The 9486-nt window shown below is 38.8% G+C and overlaps 1 non-coding gene across 1 annotated transcript; it reads right to left on the reverse strand.

Annotated features, from left to right (window-relative positions):
- Window positions 1-7440: 7440 nt before the first annotated feature.
- Window positions 7441-7547, reverse strand: LOC140858268 (small nucleolar RNA R71). Its single transcript, XR_012141835.1, has one exon. It is a non-coding gene; the product is annotated as a small nucleolar RNA R71 (small nucleolar RNA).
- Window positions 7548-9486: the final 1939 nt, after the last annotated feature.

The raw sequence follows: 9486 nt of genomic DNA on the forward strand, positions 1-9486 counted from the left end.
TGGAAGATTCTTTGATGGAAGAAACCATCCAAGTAACCCCAACTGTAGAAAATCGAGAGCAGGGCAAGGCTTGCTCATCTAAGCAAAATAGTAAAAATTGCCATCATTTAAGGTCCCCATCGAGGAGAAAAAATATTTCATCGAGGAGGAATTGTTCACCCCCAAGACGATTCGACGACCTCACTCCTTCGAATACTTCAAGGAGAGAGATTTTGATGGAGATGCGAGCTGAGCTACCTCTGCCTCCAAAGATGTAGACGAACTCGAGGTACTATAATACAGATAAGTATTGCCTCTATCATCATGACCACGATCATGATACTGAAGATTGTTACCAGCTTAAAGAGAAAATTGAGCGTTTGATCCAAGAAGGGAGACTGGATCAGTTCATTCGACGACAGGGTCCTCCACGTCGATATCCTCCAAGGGTCGGGTAGCAGTAGCAGCGGAGGCATCCCGTGCTTCAGCACTAGCAGTGCCAGCCCCCTCAGTCTCAACTGGCTCCAGCGCAACCACAGGCGGAGGGGCAGGCGGAAGCGAAAGATCGTCCCCTACAAAGAAAAATTAACATGATAATTAGGGGGTCATCCGGATCGATGGAGTTGCATGCAGTGAAGAAACCTCAGCTCAAGGAGCCAATAATCTTCACCGAACAAGATGCTAAAGGTATACAAATCCCGCATAATGATGTGGTGGTTATTACTGCTAACATCACTAACTACAATGTACACCACATTTTTATTGATAATGAAAGTTCAATCGACATTTTATATTTTGCTGCCTTCACTGCAATGGGGTTTATTCCAAAATAGTTAAGTAAATTCAATACTTCTATCCAAGGTTTCTCTGAAAGTTTGATAATTCCGGAGGAAACTATAAGACTGCCTCTTACGGTGGAAACTAGACCTAGATAAGTGACCATCCATGTTGATTTTTTTTTGCTTAATCTACCATTAGCTTACAATGCAATACTTGGCCGACAAAGTCTGGGGGCGCTGAAGGCAGTGGTGTCAAGCTATCACTTAATGATGAAGTTTCTGATGGAAGTTGGAGTGGGGCAAGTTCAAGGCAATCAAGCCATGGCCCAACAGTATTTTGCTACTAAGCTGCGAGTGGAGGAACAGCCGGTGGCATCTCAATATGAACTCCTAATAGGTTTGGACGCCTGCGATGATCTGGCTGAGGAGCATGCTCAATCGTCTGAGGATCTAGTGGAGGTCCCTCTGAGGAATGAAAATCTCTATTAAACTGTGAAGAGTGTGTCATCCATGGATCCGATAACCAAAGCTCGACTAACTGCTCTTTTGTAGAAAAATATGGATCTGTTCACTTGGACAGTGATGGATATGCCTGGTATAGACCCAAAGGTGATGACCCATCATCTGAGGGTGGATCCGACCTTCTGTCCTATAAAGCAGAAGAAGAGAAGCTTTGCCCTTGAGCGTCAAAAAGCAATTACTGAAGAAGTGGACAAGTTGGTCAAGGCCGGCTTCATCCGAGAAGTGATGTATCCCAATTGGCTCACCAACATAGTGCTAGTCAAGAAGGCGAATGAAAAATGGTGCATGTGCATCGACTTCACTGACCTGAATAAGACTTGCCCCAAGGATAGCTATCCTCTTCCTCGGATAGATCAATTGGTTGATACCACTTCTGGGCACGAGCTCTTTACCTTCATGGATGTCTTTTTCGGTTATAATCAAATTCAGATGGCACCTGAGGGCGAGGAGAAAATGACCTTTATTACTGACTCTGGGCTCTACTGTTACAGGGTGATGTCTTTTGGGCTAAAGAATGCCGGAGCAATATATCAATGACTAGTGAATAAGATATTCAAAGTCAAATTGATCGCAACATGAAGATCTATGTGGATGATATATTGGTAAAAAATTAAACCACTTCGAATCACATAGCCAACTTTTAAGAAATCTTCAACACCCTACGTCGATTCTAGATGCGGTTGAATCTCACAAAATGTGCCTTCGGAGTTAGCTCAAAATTTTTTTTTGGATTTATGATTTTCCAATGAGAAATTAAGGCGAATCCAGAGGAGATTAAAGTAATTCTGGAGATGTCCCCATTAAGAAATATAAAATAAGTCCAGCAACTCACTGGAAGAATCGCTTTACTCAATCGTTTTGTCACTAGATCGGCTAAGTGATATTTGCCTTTTTTTCAAACCCTCAAGCAGTCGAGAGACTTTCAATGGATGATTGAGTCTTAGAAAGTGTTTGAAGAGTTGAAGCAATACCTCAACTCGGTATCCTTGCTTACAAAGCCTCAATCAGGAGAAGAATTGTTACTCCACCTTGTTATGTCCCTGACAGCAATCAGTTCGATTCTTATCCAAGAAGAAAGATGAATTCAAAAATTAGTATATTACTCAAGTAAGATCCTTCAAGATGTAGAAACTAGATACATAAAGTTGAAAAAGTTGATATTTGCTCTGGTCATCACGGCAAAGAAGCTCCGACCCTATTTTCAAGCTCATACAATAATATTGCTCATGGACTAGCCAATCAAAGTAGTCCTCCACCATCTGAATATGTCAAGATGGGTTGCAAAATGGGTCTTGCAGCTCTTTGAGTTTAATATTAAGTTTCTGAAGGGAAAAACTGATTTTTTTCTTGTAGGATCTTCCAGATCTAATGACATCTGGGGTGGAATATTACAACAAAAATATCCTATGATTATTTCAGATCTAAGATCTATTAGATTTAATTTTTATTATCTGATATTAAATCTAAAATTAAATCTAAAATCATAAGGAATAGAGAAATACCTCTAGGGTAACTAGATTACCCTATAGATGATCACAGCAATGCCCGAGGTTCTAAAATAGCCACGCAGTCGCCTGGCCTCTACCAGTATCCACTCAAGAAGAATCTGGATCATCTTCTCCTTGCGAATCTTTGCTCCAAAAATTAGATCTGGATCTAATCTAGAAGTTCTTCAAAAGAGCTTCTGAAGCTGGAGCAGCAGTTTCTCGATAGATTGCTGCAGCCTCCTGATCAAGGAGCCACCATGCCTTGGACAAGCACCAGATGGATGCCCAACCTCTTGGATGTGAAGATGGGAGGGAGAGAAGTAGAGGAGGCATGAAGAAGTGGAGAGGATTCAGGCTTTTGCTGGTTATTGGGCAGAGACTCTAAACCCTAGGTGCAGACAGGGTTTAAATAGACCCTGCTGTGCCATGCAGTGCCACATCATTCGACCAATCAAAAAATTCTAATTAATTCTGAAAAAATTTTGATTGGTGAAATGATGTCATTTGATCATATCAGATAAGAATCTCCTCAATCCCTCCTACTGTTGGCACCAAACTGGATAAACACAGTGAGATTGGCGCCCCACAGTCCAAGTTAATCAAGGGATCAGAGTCCTCATCTCATGGGACTCTATCCTTATCCACCTGGGGTGCACGCTCAATCTGAATATGGCACCCACTTTGAGGCTCAATTTAGCAGGTGGACACTCCACAAAAAATCTTCAATGATCTCTTACCAAGTGACCTTCAGTCCAAGGTCTATGGGTCAACGTTTGACCAATGTCCTAAAACAGAAATGGCAGGTGACAGGAATTAGCAGGTGTTGTCTTAAATTTATCTCATGAATTAAGACAAGTCCTTTCTGAGCTGGACTAGCTCCAGTCAGATTGAAAAAAATCTTCTCAAGGTTCTCTGGGTGAGTCAAATCACATTTGGCTCAGTCGAGATAAAAAAGATTACATGAGGAGAAAGTTAGGCTCAATCGTGTGCTAGCACGATTTTCTTGAACCTAATTGGATCTAATCCAAATCAATCAAATTGATGACATCCAGACCCTAACTCTTGTTTGTGTGATCCAGTTAGGTTCATTTTCGTATGGTAATGAGATATGTCATGATCTCATTATAGACATCATCGAAACTCCTTTCAATGGACCAGAACTCTTCTGATTCAGACAATTAGAATGATCGATCATTAAGATCATTCTAATTGCTCCCAAAATCCATCAGTGACATCTAGCAGTATAGGTGACAACCCATCAGAAATGAAGACGAACCTCTCGGTGCAGCTACTTGTGTGATTGAGTTCTTCTATCATGAGTTTCGACTAAATTAGGATTAAGGTGAACTCGTCAAACCCAACATCAGTCATATGAATCAATTGATCAATCTGAGTCCGATGTGAAACTCCAATGAAAAACTCTTTTCCATTATTTCACTCTGCCATGGCCATGGGCTTAAGGACTCGATCTTTCGATCATCATAGGACTACTCCTCTCATCTACCGAGGTTGATAGATCCCATCTTGGTGCAATCTGGTTCCTACAATGAATATGCTACAGCCAACATATGCCTCAGAATTTTGAATGGATAGGAGACCGAGTTATGGAGTAGTCAAACTATAATACCCTCAAGGTGAACTATCGATGTACCTCAGGTCAAAGAACTAGACACACAGCTGCAGCATCGAGCTAGTCATCGACGAGAAGGTAGACTTCCTTATGACTGCTTGAGGTGGTCACACTCAGTACTCTCATTCTCAATGAATATCTGTACTCTCACTCCGATGTCTCTACACTGTAGACTCAAGACACATCTACCCTAAGGAAGCAATCGTACACCAACCTTCCGGATCGATCACCATCCTCGTGATGATTCTATGGTCAGGAGCTGTTTATGAGTTAGTTATGTAAATTCATGCCTTAAATTTTTCAACTCTTGAAAATATGAATTAACATTCCTACTAACTCAAAGGATGTATGATTTATGTCACAAATTGACATAAAAAGTATCAATTAATATCTAAATTATCTAACTTTATTAAGAAATTGATACTTGTTATTATATTTTGCAGAAGAAGAGATCATCAATAGAAAGAACAAGGAAAGAGGATTCCAACGGCGCAAATTTTATGCAAAACGGAGTTAAATTGACCCAGGAATTGAAGAATGAAGAAAGAAGACTCAATTAGGTCAAACCCGAGTCAAATCAGATCAAAATTGATCAAAAATCAACTGATTTGGTGATCTGATTAGCCGCCTGGTCCACAGCAACAGGCGCGTGGACCATGGACCCATCGGCGCACCATAAACCCCCCTAACAACTCTCTAAAACCTCTTAGTCCCACATCGAAAGTTTTGAAAACCTTATAACCCCCAAATGCCTATAAAAAAGCCCCCAAAGGCTCTTGTTTTATGTATTCTTCCTTCCGATCAAGCTTGTAACCCTAGATAGTGGGGTTTTTTAGCTCTCTTTTCAAGCCTCGAGCTTTGAGGTTTTTGTAATAAATTTTTTTTTATATATAAAATCTTATTTTTATGCAATTTCATCTCTTTACATTATGCAATTTATTTTTCTTGCAATTAGGATAGTTTAATTTATGCAATTTAATTTTATGCAATTAGGTTAGTTTAAATTATGCAGTTTAAATTTATGCAATTAGGATAGTTTAATTTATGAAATTAGGGTAGTTTATTTTTCTGTATTTAAATTTTGCAAGTAGATTTAGATCATGTCTAGCTAAGCATCCCTTCTAGGGTTTGCGATGAAGCTAGATCATGAGTAGGGATTTTACATAGGGTTCTTTCTTTTTCTTAGGGTTTCTTTTTCTTCCTCTTTTGCCAAGAATTTTTGATGAACTACAGTTGGGTCAGAATTCCTTCATAGTTCATGCTTGATTCAGTGCATAGGAGGAGAAAACCCTAAGGGATCCTAGTTACTACTCCCCTGTAAAGAATCTTGATGGGTTATCGTTGGGCCTTAGTTCCTTCATAATCTATGCTTGGGAAAGACAAGAGGAGTAGTCGTTAGGATCAATAAGAAAAATTCTAGGTAGAATTTCCTAATCTAGATCTAGTGGATTCAAAAACCCTAGATCCTTAGTCTTATTGTCTTTAGCAAACAACTTTCAACTTTCGATTTTTGTTAAAGCTCGCTTGAGCATAGATTTGAAAATCATTTTTAAAACCAAGTCTCTGTGGGATCGACCCGTACTCGCTGGTCGTGCTACTCTGCACACCGTGCGCTTGCGGTTTTATTTACAAATTTTAAGATTTGAACATCAAGTTTTTGGCGCCGTTGCCGGGGATTTGACGTTTTAAATTATTTTCAAATATTTGTTCTTCGTGCGTTATAACTCTCTTTTTTTTTTCTTTAGGTTTCTATATTTAGTTGGTGATTGCTGGAAAACTCAGGTACGCTTCTAATTTCTCTTTTATTATTTTTAGTTAATTACTTTTGCTTTTAGACCTAATCATTTGAATTTACTTAATCACAAAAAAAAAAAATATATAAAACAAAACAAAAGACATTTCATAATCGTGAAGTAAAATATCAAAATAAAAAAAAAATTCTAAATTAAAATCTTTTACATTCTTGGTCATCTTGTTTATTTGTATTTGCATTTTTATAATTAATCTAAGGGCATCAACCCATTAACAAGATAAGGTGGGGATTTCATTACCCTTCCTTAGCCCAAAAACCATCTCCATCATATTGCATTACCTAGACTTTTAATCTTAAAATCAATTAGACATCAACCTTAAGGAATTCGAGCTCAATAGGACAAGGAACCCTAAGAGTTCTACCAAGTTTGAGTTGTTTGATTAGTTGGTGTCTAGGCAAGTCCCTGAGGGTGGTTTGTTAAATTGGTTCAGTTGCTGGCCTGGCCAACTCGTTTGGTGTCTAAAAAGGCAACGATGAGTGAACCTCCCACCTCTTATACTTACCTGGCTAACTAGTTGATCAATCTCCACTTGGAAGGTTTGAAGGGTCATCTTGGAACAGTTAGGAGCTGTCTAGATTTAGGTTAACCCTAGGATAGATTGAGTTTAATTTATTGATTCACTTGTTTGAAAAAAAAAAAAAATTTTATTTAAAATTTAAATTAATTTGGTTACTTTTCTTTAGATTTAGGACTCCTTAGGATCTTCTCTTTAGAACTTTTTCTCTTTTCTTTCTTTTCCTTATACATAAAAATTTTATTAAAAAAAAAAAAATTATATAAACATCGAGAACCGTACACCTCGTGTGTGGAGAAGAGTGTCGGGTCGTCTAGTTAGAATTGAGTCAATTCCTGTTGTTCCAATGGCTGAACCAATCCAACCCATGACCCTTAAGGATTTGTGTTATCCAGTTGGCTCCATCCAACCATCTTGTATCAGGTTGCCACAACCCACAGCTAACAATTTTGAAATCAAACCTCAAATCATAAATATGCTTCCAAAATTCACAGGATTAGAGGATGCTTATATATTTATTAGAGAATTTGAGGAGGTATGTGCAACCATGAAACTGCAATTAATAGAGGATGAGGTCAAACTTAGATTAATCAACTTTGCCCTTAAGGACAATGCTAAGAAGTGGCTTTATAGTCTGCCAAACTATTCTGTCACTACCTGGGAGGGCTTTGTGAGAACATTTTTAAAAAAGTATTTTTCCCATCATAAAACAGCTAGGATTAGGAATGAAATAAATCAATTTTACCAACTAGCTGGTGAATCATTTTGGAAGTACTTTGATCGTTTCAAGAATCTTTTGACCCAATGCCCACACCATGGAATAGAAACTTGGAGACTATGCCAGATCATCTATGAGGGGTTAGATTCAAACTCAAGAACCATGCTAGAGTCCATGTGCCAAGGCCAATTTATGGACAAAGAAACTACTGAAGCTTGGCAATTCTTAGAAGACCTAGCCGAGAAAAATTTACAGTGGGAAACAACTAGGGAACCTGATAAAGCTACACCTTCAAGAGGAGGAATGCATCAAATTCAACCAACCCTAGCATCAGAGGCCAAGATTGCAACCTTAACACGTAGATTGGAAGCCTTAGAATTACAGAGACCAGCCAATGTAAATCAAATATCTGCACCCATGTGTAAAGGGTGCAATGCACCAGACCATGTCTTAGAAGAATGTTCCTACTCGAATGAGTGTGCACAGGTGAATGCCACCTATCAAGGACCATTGAACAATCCTTATGCACCCACATATAACCCAGGTTGGAGGAATCACCCGAATTTCTCATGGTCCCAGAATCCTAATGTAGGCAATCCAAATTTCAATCAGCAAAATCTAAGGTCCAACCCAGTAATGAACAACCTGCCAGGCTTCTATGATAATGACAAGAAAATTACCTCTTTAGAGAAAAGCCTAGAAGCCATGATGAAGACACATACCAGCTTTATGCAAACCACGGATCAACTCATAAATAATAACACCCAAGCTATAGCCCGTCTGGAAATGCAAGTAAGTCAGCTGGCTTCGACCATTAGTGAACGAGAACATGGTAGGTTACCTAGCCAACCTGAGCCAAATCCTAGGAACCAAAATGGTCCACGACCCCAACAAGGAAACCAAGTTAATGGTGTAAATGCCATTCATACCTTAAGATCAGGAAAACAAATAGACAATAAGGTAGTTGCACTTGATGATATAGATGACTCATCTGCCGAGTCACCTTCTAAAACTACTACCTTTCAACCTCAAGCACCAGAAACTGAAAATTCACCTAGTCCAGTACTTAAAAGTCCTAGAGCTCCTTTTCCAAACAGACTGAAATCCAATAAATCTGAACATTTAGACAAAATTTTAGAGGTATTTAAACAAGTTCAAGTTAATATTCCTCTTTTAGATATAATCCATCAGGTTCCAACTTATGCCAAATTTTTAAAAGATCTTTGCACTAGGAAAAGGACCACTAATGTACAAAAGAAAGCATTTTTGGCTGCAAGTGTCAGTTCATACCTATCTAGCCATGTGCCAATTAAATATAAGGACCCTGGAGCTCCAACAATTTCTTGTGTTATTGGAGAAACCAATATAAAAAAGGCCTTGCTAGATCTAGGAGCTAGTGTGAATATCCTTCCATATTCGGTGTATGAACAACTAGGATTAGAAAAACTTCAACCTACTGGGATCACATTACAGTTAGCCGATAGATCTCTCAGGATCCCTAAGGGAATGGTCGAGGATGTTCTGATAAAGGTTGAAAATTTTATTTTCCCTGTAGATTTTATTGTTTTAGAGACTGAGCCAGTTGCGAATCCTAAAGGACATATACCTGTCATTTTAGGAAGACCATTCTTAGCTACGGCCAATGCTGAAATCAATTGTCGAAATGGTCTAATGAAGTTATCCTTTGGGAATATGACCATTGAGCTTAATGTTTTTAACTTAGAACAGGAATCCTCTTCTCATGCTGATGTCAATGTAGTCCAAGATGGTATTTATGAATCCATTGACATTAGTGATGATGAAGTCGACCTAGAGTCTAACCCCTGGTTAATCCATGAGTCTGAGGATGTCAATGAAATACTTAAAGAAAATCAGATTAATCAGGAATCGACACTTCCTACTGAACCAATCATTGAGATGGTGAAACCATCACCTAAACCATCGATAGAGGAAGCACCCATTTTAGAACTGAAACCCCTCCCAGAACATCTCAAGTATGCATATCTAGGACCCAAAGAAACTTTGCCTGTAATTATTGCATCA

The sequence above is a fragment of the Elaeis guineensis genome, chromosome 5, assembly GCF_000442705.2.
Source record: "Elaeis guineensis isolate ETL-2024a chromosome 5, EG11, whole genome shotgun sequence".
Taxonomy (NCBI): domain Eukaryota; kingdom Viridiplantae; phylum Streptophyta; class Magnoliopsida; order Arecales; family Arecaceae; genus Elaeis; species Elaeis guineensis.